The sequence below is a fragment of the Dendrobium catenatum genome, unplaced genomic scaffold, assembly GCF_001605985.2.
Source record: "Dendrobium catenatum unplaced genomic scaffold, ASM160598v2 fragScaff_scaffold_133, whole genome shotgun sequence".
Classification (NCBI taxonomy): Eukaryota; Viridiplantae; Streptophyta; class Magnoliopsida; order Asparagales; family Orchidaceae; genus Dendrobium; species Dendrobium catenatum.
Genome location: NW_021318595.1, coordinates 4,523,605 through 4,535,004, shown reverse-complemented (window position 1 = coordinate 4,535,004; position 11,400 = coordinate 4,523,605).

Sequence of the window (11,400 nt, the reverse complement as noted above, 5' to 3'; positions counted from 1 at the left end):
TTTTTATAAAAATGTTTTTCTCTCTCCTCAAAACGAGCCGATTTTCTTATATCATTAGGATGATCGGCCCGGCCGATCGCCAAATCGTCCCGGGACGATCAGACCAAAATCGATCGTCCTGGACGGTTCCCAGAACTATTCTCAGGATGGTATTTTGAACAGTACAGATCGGTCTGGACAATCTCACTATCGTCCCGGACGATCCTGGGAGGAAAATCCAAGTCAGAGAGGAACAGTAAGGGAACGAGGTCTCACAAGTGTCTTGTAATAGGGAGATTTGGAGATTAAAAAAATTAGATTTTTTACTCTCTTGTGAATGTTTGTATCCTAAGATTGTTCTTAGGTGGGGGTTCTTGCTCCAAGGAGTTCTTGGAGTGGTGTCCGGCGACCGCCACCGAATCGTTGATATGGATTCGTTGAGCCCCCTCTGAATCGATGTCACCCATTGCTTTATTGTAGTATCTTAATTAAAAGAGAAGCATGAGAATGATTTAAAGGAAGATGAAGTATGGAGAAAGATTGTTGCATTTGTTTGTAATATGGAAGTTTAACTAACTCTTCCAACATGGTATGCATACCTCCCTTTTGCAGGTATTATCTTTTGCTTGTTCATGATCATTTTTATTTAATAATAACAGAAAACAAAATCTTGAGCATTCTCAGGAGATGTCTTTATCATCCTATAACAAACTAGTAACCCATTCATAATATATATACATACCACTATAGCAAGCAAATGATTGAATATGAGAAATGAACTTCTTTCTTCTACATTTATGTGCTCTTTTTCATTTTTGTAGCAAATTACTCTTTCTTCTACTTCTTGCAAATCTATTCAATTATTTATGGTATCAGAGAGATAGCTCAACAAATGCTTCCAGTCTCTACTTTTTAACTTCAACCTTCAATGGAATTATCTATCCTCCATTGAAATTGCTCTTGTCTAGTATCAAGCATATTGCTACTACCCACCTCACCTCACCACCAAAAATTTTCTTGTATAGAGAACCAAAATCCTAAAAATCTTCAATAAAAATTGCTTTGAGGATTTCATGGTTGTTCTGTTACATGTCCTAGGGAAATGGCAGATGATACCAAAGGACAACCTCTTCCTGACCTACTTTATAATGTATATAGATGTTGATCAAACTATAATCATGATAATTTATTCTATAATTACTATTTTTTTCTTTCTTAAAGTCTAAACCTAGACACTTTCTCTGAAATTGAACCACTAATCATTAATAGAGGATTCAATTAAGGAATAAATTACACCAAATTTCCTTGAAAAAATATATCATGACTCAATATTTATTCACTAAATAAATAATTTTTACTTGTCGACAACATCACTATTGTGGAATCTTACAAAGACGATGAGGATATAATTTTGTATACTCTCCGTAACTTATCATTCACTTATCAATCCTTTAAAACTATAATACATACAATACTCTCTTCCATAAGTCTTGAACATCTATAATCTTTTTTGAGTAGTGAAGAAATAAATATCACTAATGACTGTTAAAGATAATCTCATTTATGATTTTCCTACTAGTACTCTAGTAACATGTCAAGCATGTTCCTACTTAAATTCTTCTCATGGTCATGGTAGAGGATCTATTACTAGTTTGTGTTAGGGAATGAAGAGTAAACAGCACAATGACAAAACAAGCAAGAAAGTAAAAGCAACAGAAAAATAAAGGACACTAGGATTTGACATGAAATAACTCAAAATAGGAAAATAACTATGAAGCCACACCACACCTAGAAATCCACTATGAAAATTGGGTTAAATAAGTACATATCTCTCTTCTCTCTAGCTCTCTCCTTGCTTCTCTTCTCACATGCATCCTTCTCAATTTCTACACTCTCAAAATATAAGAGCAAACCAAGTAAAATAACTCCAAGGGAAGCAACCCTTTTGAAAAACAAAAAAGAAAACCATTCAATTTGTCTCATAGCACTGCGGCACTTGAACATCTGTCTTGATCCATTGTGATGTCGTATCTAACTGCTACAATGCTCTGTTCTCTATCGTTCAACGCTGGGGAGCTCAGGAACACAGCGTCGGGGCACTCGGGTACACAATTCTAGAAGTTGTACAAAAAATAAATTAACCCCCCCCCAGTGCACGCATCCCTAAGAGACTATGATAAACTTGAGGTTTGAGGAAGCATAATAACAAGATTGGTCAACACGATTAGATTCCTCACATAATAGTTTCCATCGAAGTTTTGCTCCCTCAGAAAGCAGTATGGTAAGTAAAAAATTTCTAAGATGATTCGTCAAAATTGCAAAAAAAAAAAAAACCCCTTTTTTTCATTTAACTACATGCTTATAACTATTTTAAACTACATTGCACCACTCCTCATATGGCTATAGTAGCTCTCTTAGCTACATCAGCTGACACTTTATCATATTGATACCTCTATTTATGAACTACATCTCATCTTACACCCAACTTAACTCAACTACAACAACATGTAGTATGCCATGGCGCTGATAAAGTGATAAGAGGAAATGGAACTTCTCTTGTTATTGTTAACTTCGGCAAAGGCATCTTATCGATTCATACCTATAATCTTCTTTTCCCCACATATGCTTTGAGTTTTTTTCATAGCCTTCTTCTAGTTCACTTCTCATGAATGATAATGATTATTCTATTTTATTCGATGCCTACAATTTTATTAGTAAGAATAAAAACACACATCAGTTTCAATGTGGCATTATAATATTTCTTTATCTTATTCTATCTTGGTTTGGAGATGTCTTAAAGGATACCTTCCTGTGGATAATCTCCTGTGGAGAAAAAGATTTATTTTTCCTTCTAAGTGACAATGTTGCTTTAGTAGTGAAAATATTAGGCATGTTTTTATAAATGGTGTGATTGCTCAAAAAGGTTGGTGCTATTTTTTTAATCTTGCTGATAAAGATACTATGAATACTAATTGTGATGTTGCCGGTATGCTTAATCATTGGTTAATTAACAACAAAGGCCATATATATAATTTACTCCCTATTCTGATTATGTGGTTCCTTTGGAAGGCTATGAATGATTCTAAACATAATTAGATCAAGATGGATGCTAACCAAGTCATTACCAATGTTAGAAATAAAATTCTGCATTTTTAGTCTGTCAATCTTCTTTCGGTTATAAACTTTAAAAATTGTCGCTATATAGCTGCTCATTTTGGTTTTCCTTTTGATGGTGGTTCGATTCATAAAACTGAGCGTATTGTGAGGTGGCTCAAACCTTCCTCCCCTTATGTTATGCTCAACTCTGATGGATCGGTTGGTACTTTAGTTACTAGTATGGGTGGTATAATCCATGACCACCATGGTGGGGTTATAGCTGCTTTCTCTGGTCCTCTTATTTTATGTTCTGTCATTTCTGCTTAACTTATGAGTTTATCTCATGGTTTGAAGTTGTGTCAGAGATTGGGAATTGAGCATGTGGATATTGAGGTTGATGTTAAACTTTTAATGCACATCATTCAAAAGGATGAAATTGGTAATCCTCATGACTTTTATACCATTAGAAAAATTAAATATTTTCTATCTAATCTTAATTATTGTGAGGGAAATGCCTGTGCGGATTAGTTGGCCAAATACTAGTGTCACATTGATACTTTATAGGAATTTAACATGTCTGATATTCCTTCTTTGTTAAGAGGTTTGATTAATATGGATAAATGTAGCTTACCTCATATTCGCAATATCTGATTATCTTGTTATGTTCTTTCCATTATCTTTTGTCAGTTTTTGTCTCTGGACCTGACCTGTTTTCTGTTCTTTCTGTTTTGGTGGGTTTTTCTGGTTGGATTTCTAGAAATGTCTATTGATAGAAGGCTTAGAGGTATATTCTCTTCATGATGTTTATCTTAAACAGGGGGGGTGGGGGCGAGGGGGCGCATGTGCCCCGCCCCCCCCCCGGTTTACCGGTTCACTCATTCGGCCCTTTCCCGCAGTCTCGCATGCCCTGCGCGCTACCAACGATGCCTTTTCTCTCGCAATCCCGCATCTGTAGCTTTACGCCTTCACTCATTATTATAATATTATGTCTTGCAAACAAGAGTGAGAAACAGAGATCGTTTCAAAAATCAGTGAGAAACAGCTTCACGCCTTATTATTATTTTTTCTCTCGTAGCCACAGCTTCTCTTGCACGGCCTAGAGGTTTTTTTTTTATTTTTTCATTCTGCTGCTAGAAAAACTGAACAAAATTTGAAGGAACACTAAAGACCCGACTTGTTCTTATGATTTTTTCACTCTGCTGCTAAAACAACTAATATTAATTTAGTTTTATGAAAAGATGAATCATGTCTTATTCTTTTGCTTGAAGTAAAATATGATATCCAAGCTATAAATTTATATATCATTTTCATAGAATGGGAATCTCTTGAAGCACAAGCATTTAAATTTTGTCGAAGTGAAAAAAAATGAAAATTTGAGAAATTTTTTGGGATGTTTGGCCGAAATTTGCAAAGGAACAAATCTTTTTTCTTTTGTTTGATTTTACAAGTATTATTGTTTGTTTATTTGCATTTATAAGGTTGATTTTATAAGTTTTATTTATTGATTTTTGAATAGATATATAATTAGATTAATCTTAAGGCATCTTTGAGTTGGAATATTATGGAGAGATATTTCAAACGATCTTCAATTTCAAAAACCTCAAATGACAATAGCAGTCAGGATGAAGATCATAAAGAAAAGCGTATTTGAGTGGATGTTGATTTATCCAATAATATAGAAGTAAGTGTTGAAAATCTTCCATTTGGTCCAAGACTACGAATTCCCATTGTTAACTTTAATCCTAATATTCGGGATGAAGTTCGGAGAAAACTGCCTATGCCGGTCCCAAGCCCGGATGAAAAAAGTTGAGGGAAAATTTTACTAAAATAATTTAGGCCCCCCTTGATAAATTTTCAGGCTTCGCCACTGATCTTAAGTACTATTTTTTTACTTTGATGAGGTGGGATTTTTTTATTTCTGACTGTTGGCTAACTGGATAATGTGTTAAGGAATACCTTGGTTTTGGCTTTTTTGACCTATGTGGGAAACTGGGCTATGGAGCTTGCTCTGTTCCAGGTTATTGGAGAGTTTAGTGGGTTTGTGATCAATCTGGGTGATACTTTACTGATTACTAAATCCCTTAATTTAGTGTATGGGGTTGATTTTCTTCTAGTTATGGTAGGTGCCTGCATGACTATGAGGTTTACTGAGAAGATTCATAACCCTGTTTCTGTTAAGACTGATGCTCTTACCCAGGTTACGATTGGTTATGTCATGGGTGATACTTTATTGATTAATATGTTTGCCCTCTATCTGTTTTGTCTTCTACATATTGTGGCTGCTGTGTTTGATCTCATGGATGGGTTTGACACTACTCTTCCTTTTTTATTTATCAAATGCTTAAATTTTAACTCTTTCCAGTATACTTGCAAAATGATTCTTTGGTGTTTGAGTATTTTCTTTCTGCAGATTTGGTGCCCGGAAACTTAGCTTATTATCTTATGCAGGGTGTTTAAGACCTCTGATTATTGGAGGGTAAACTTCTCTTTTTGCAAGAAGTTAGTGCTGAATGATATTATTTTGTGCTTCCTTTTTTTTGTGCTATCTTCTTGCAACCCTAGATTGTACTTAGGTTTTTTTGTAATTCTTAGATTAAGGAACCACCGGCTCTTAGAATTTTTTTGGCTTTCTTTTGTAGCTCTTTCGAGCATTGGTGAGCTGGAGATTCCTTCTAAGGACCTTGTAACCCCTTCTTTTTTTAATTAATGCGTAGGCCGCTCAGGATTTTATCCAAAAAAAAAAGATAAAAAACACATCAGTTTCTTGTTAGGATATCTTGTCGAAATGGTCTCTATCATATTCTTATTAGTCGACCGACTTCCAATTCTCCAAGCACTATTTGCATGACCATCCACTCATTAAAATATTTAGCATGACCATCCCAATGCCTCAATACTCTTCCTCATCTCCAAAAAGCACAACTCTCTTAAAATTCCTCAAAAATTTTTACTTTGTAATGTCTGTAATTCTACAGAAGGTCATTGATCTGGATCTACAAAGTTTCCAAATCACTATAACAAACCTATTGCCTTAATCAATTAAGATGTATAGGGATCTTCCCCAATTATCTCTACTAATTGATCTAAATAAATATTATATTTCATTTATTAAAGAATGTTCTTTTTTTTAGTTTTTCTTATGCATGCCCAATCTTAGAGTACTCAAAAGTTTATTAGATTTAAAACTATGGTGGAAAATAGTTTAATCCCCTTATAAAAATTCTGAGATTTGTTGGATTGGGGGTGGGGGTATAGAAAATAGATTACTTAATCTCTTTCTTCATTTTGTTATGCTCGCAATATCTTATACCAATTATGATGTTTTTATACACCTAAACAAAATAGGTTGGTCAAGCATAAATATTTGAAGACAACCCACACACTTTTCATGAACCTCATCTTCCATATAGTTTTTAGGTCAAGGCTCTTCAAACTACTTTTTACTTAATTATTTCTCTGCCTTCTAAAATAAATAATAATAAATTCCCTTACCAACTCCTATATTGCAAGCCACCCAAATATAAATTCCTTTGATTTTTTGGTTGCTCATGTTTTCCTTGGCTATAATAATAAGCTCTACCCCAACTTACACCTTTCTCGAACTAATGTGTATTTAATTGGTTATTCTAAAAAAACAAAAAGAATAAAGTGCTTGAATCCCTCTTCTTTTTTTTTTGTTTCTCCATGTCATATTCGATGATATTACCTTCCCTTATACCTTCCAATCACAACTCACACCACCAACCCTCCATATGCTCACATATGTCCTCTTATTATTGCCCCAGTATCAGCATTGGTCCGCCCAAAGTATCTCCACCATCTCAATCACCTAAACTTGAACAAATTTTTATTCAACCCAAGATTCTCATGAGTGAGCAACATGTGTAACATAAGTTTTCTCTTAATAACCAACTGGTCTTTTATCACCTACCGCAGCTTCCATTGCCAATGAATAAACATATATCAAATGGTTACCCATCTTTGAAGTGGCCTCTTATAACCTATTGCAACCTTAGCCTCCCAATACTAATTGTATATCTTAAGCAATCCAACATCCACAATAGTAGCAAGCGATGTCTTAGGACTTTCTAGCTTTGCAACAACAAGGAACAATAACTTTAGCTTCTACAACATCTAATTAAATCATTATTGGATGTTGTTGGATTTTCATGACCAAACACAATTCAGATGGGACAATAGCTTGTTAAAAAGCTCATTTAGTTACTCAATGAAATAAACAAGAATATAGAATATACCATTTGATGCATCCAGTCCATTTGCATGGATGTCTATCATTTGCATATTCTTTACTATTGCTCACCATTATAATATGACCATTCCTGATTTAAATGTTTCAAATGTTTGCTTACATGGTAAACATAATGAACAATTTTGTGCATCAAACCTACTAGCTAAATGTCCCTGTATTTTACAATGGTCACAAAATAAATGTAGATTTTCAAATTTTCACTTTTTCATAAACTACTCTCTTTTTGGAGCCAAGCCTAACTTCATTTTCAAATTTATTAGAGATATCTATTTCGACTAAAACTTACACAACCAATAATCTAGCAATAGAAGTAGTAGCAGAGCCAACTTGGAGTGATCTAGCATAATTTGAAGCAATAGAAAACAATGTGACATGATTCATAAAATGAACCCTCATTTTAAAAAAATTAATCCAATCAAGAATTACAGGATATTCAATTCAAGATTAGCATCAAAATAAGATGTTCATTTTAGAATCCTCGAATTAGTAAACCATTAAGCGGATAAGTTCTCCAAGCAAACAATCTTGAATAATCATCAAAGTGAAGAAGCATAATCAAGATAAACTTCTCGTAAAGTAAACTTAAGAGAAAACAACCTTATAATTTTAAATTAAAGAAAAGCCACCGGGTATTTTCTCTGTACGAGCTTCTATCTGATAGAGGAACAGATCTTCTTGAGCGAATAAAGCAAGCCGAGAGAAGCTGTAATTTTGGAGAAGTAAAATGGAAAAATCTTATTATTGAATACTAAGTACAGAAGTATTTATAAAGGTTTGATACAGGGTAAAGCAGTAATATTATTTATATGAGTATGCCTAGAAGCTGAATACGCATAGATGCTCTGTCAGCCCCCCTCAAGTGAAGCATTCATTTGATTGAATGGTTAACTTGTGTCTGAGCTCGTTGAAACGAGAAACCGATAGTGGCTTTGTGAGGATATCGGCAATCTGATGCTGAGACGAGATATGTTGAATTTGAATGTCACCGGATGATATGTGTTGTCGGATAAATTGATAGTCAATTTCGATATGCTTTGTCCGGGCATGAAAGACAGGATTTTTGGCTATGGCGATTGCTGAGATGTTGTCACAGTATACCGGAGTTGGAGTTTTCTGCTCTATTTGAAGTTCCGCAGCGAGGCGTCTTAGCCAAATGACTTCCGAAATATCAGCCGATAGGGATCTATACTCAGCTTCTGTGGAGGATTTTGCTACCGTGACTTGCTTCTTAACTGTCCAAGATATCAAGTTTGGTCCGAGAAAGTTGACGAAACCGGAAGTCGATTTTCTGTCTGTGTTGTCGGACGCCCAGTCTGCATCAGTATACGAGTGAATGTGAAGATCACTTGTGACAATCGGCAACCCGAAGGAGAGTGTTCCATTGATGTAGCGAAGAATGCGTTTGAGCTCCTTGTAGTGTTGAACCGTGGGATTTTGCATATGTTGGCAAACTCTATTTGTTGCAAATGCAATATCTGGTCGAGTGATCGATAAGTACTGTAGCGATCCGGCCAGTCTGCGGTAGAGAGACGGGTCAGAGAAGGGCTGTGACGTGTTGTGTTTGGAACTGGAGATGGAAGCCATTGGCGTGGGAGCACTCTTGCACTCCGTCATTCCAACCGATTTCAGCAGCTTTGCCGCGTAATGAGCTTGTGTGAGGAATAGACCTTGCGAGTGAGTCTGGACTTGAATCCCGAGGAAGAGATTAATTTGTCCTAGTTGTTTGAGAGCGAACGTGGAGTTGAGTTCCTGTAGAAGAGACTAAATTGCCTTGTGATTATTTCCTGTAAGAATGATATCATCAACATAGGTAAGAAAGTAAATTTGAATGTTATCGTGAGTGTAAATGAGTAGAGAAGGATCAGAGCGGCTAAACCGAAATCCGCGAGTTTGAAGAAAGTTGGTAAGCTTGTGAAACCACTGTCTTGGCGCTTGTTTAAGGCCATATAGTGATTTGTGTAGTTTGCAAACCGCTGTTGGATGGTTGGAATCGATAAATCCCTGCGGTTGTTTCATATAGATATCCTCGGTTAGATCCCCGTGTAGAAAGGCATTGGATATATCGAGTTGGAGAATGTTCCATTTCCTGTTCAGAGCGAGTGTAAGAAGCAAGCGAATGGTCGGCATTTTCGCGACTGCACTGAATGTCTTTGTGTAGTTTTCGCCAAATTGTTGTCTATTTCCAAGTGCCACTAGTCTCGCCTTATACTGATCGACCTGTCCTGAAGGTAGTCGTTTGATCTTAAACGTCCACTTGCAACCCAGCACAGATTTGTTAGGTGGTGGTGAGACAAGAGACCACGTATGTTGACGTTGTAATGCTTGGATTTCCTCTGCCATGGCAGCACCCCACTGTGAGTGTTTGATGGCCTGTTTGTAGGAAATAGGTACCTGATCATCTGAAGTAGAAGTGGACAGGGAGTAGATGGGATTCGGCTTCTGTATTCCTGATTTCGAGACAGTTTTCATTGGATGAGGAGCATGTGCCGGTCTGGACCGATGAACAACAGGTTCCGAAGACGGGTTGGTTGTAGTGCTGATCTCAGGCGAAGAGTGAATGGGTTGAGTGGTACAGGAAGACTGAGAGGGTGTAGAAATTGCCTTGCTGGACTGAGTGTTGTGAGTAATCGTTGATGCTGGGACAAGAATGAGCGGCGGAGAATTGAGAGTATGTGCGTTAGGTAAGGATGTATGATTTGAGGTTTTAAATGGGAAGGTATCCTCATGAAAAACCACATGGCGCGAAATGTGAATTTTGAATGTATAAACAACCGGTTAATGAACTCACCGCCGCCATCAGATTGAAAAGATTTTGGTGTTTTTCCAAATTGATTACTGATTAGAGCACAAAATGCTTGAAATTTGGATAGCGTCTCATTTTTGTTATGCATGAAGTAAAGCCAGGAATACCTGGAGTAATTGTCAATGAAAACGACATAGTATCTAAAACCGTTAGTAGAAGAAAAATGAGACGGTCCCCATACGTCCGAATGGATGAGATCAAAGGGAGCCGAAGTGACCGAGCTATTTTTATTAAACGGAATTCTATGGCTCTTGGCCGTATTACAAGAATTACAGTGCAAAAGAAAAGAGCTATCAATCGTAAAAGGTAGGTTGCGGGAAAGAGACTGTAAAGTCCTCTTGTTCGGATGACCAAGCCTTGCGTGCCAGAGATGCGGGGAGGTGTTCTTAGTGTGAAAGGCTGTTTGAGATGTAATCGTCAGTTGGCGAATTTGATAAAGACCGTTGCTAAGACGTCCACTGAGAAGAAGACGATGATCCTGAGAATCTTTCATTTCAAAACCATTAGCATGAAATGTGATATATAGAGAATTATCGGCAGTTAATTTTGACACAGAGAGAAGATTGTGTGTTAGTTCAGGTACGTGCAACAAATTTCGTAAGTATAGCTTACGCGCATTGTCGGGTAAAGGAAGCAAGCCATGACCCGAGTGTTGGATTGGAACAGAGGATCTATTGGCAACTGAGATTGAATCTTGACCTGAATACGCGGAGGGTGCTTGAAGATTTGAACTGTCCGGGGTCAGATGAGATGAGGCCCCTGTGTCCAGAATCCAATCCTGAGTTGGATAAGAGGATGGTTGGGTGAACATGGCTCTCGGGTTACGAGTTGTTGTGGGAGCATACTTCAGGTCACAGCGATACCAACAGTTGATGGCAATGTGACCTGTTTTGCCACAGATTTGGCAAATCGGACGCGTATTGCCGTTTGCGGAGTTTGTATTGTTCGCCGGAGTGCTGACCGAGGTTGTATAGTTAATGTTCTTGTTCTTGCTTGAACGTTTGTAATTGCGGTTGCGAGGAGGGTTGTTAGGCGCCGCGTATAGAGCCGGCGCGGTGACGAGTTGATCTTTGACCGCATCCTGATTAATGTGAATTTCTTCATTGCACAAGAGTGAATAAAGATTGTCGAGGTTCGCCGGTATCGGAGAGGTGCGAATCGAAGTTTTGAAGGAATTGTAGGTAGGAGGAAGATCGTTTAATATGTATAGGATGATATCTTCCGGATCTACCTTGGAGCCGGAGGCAGCAAT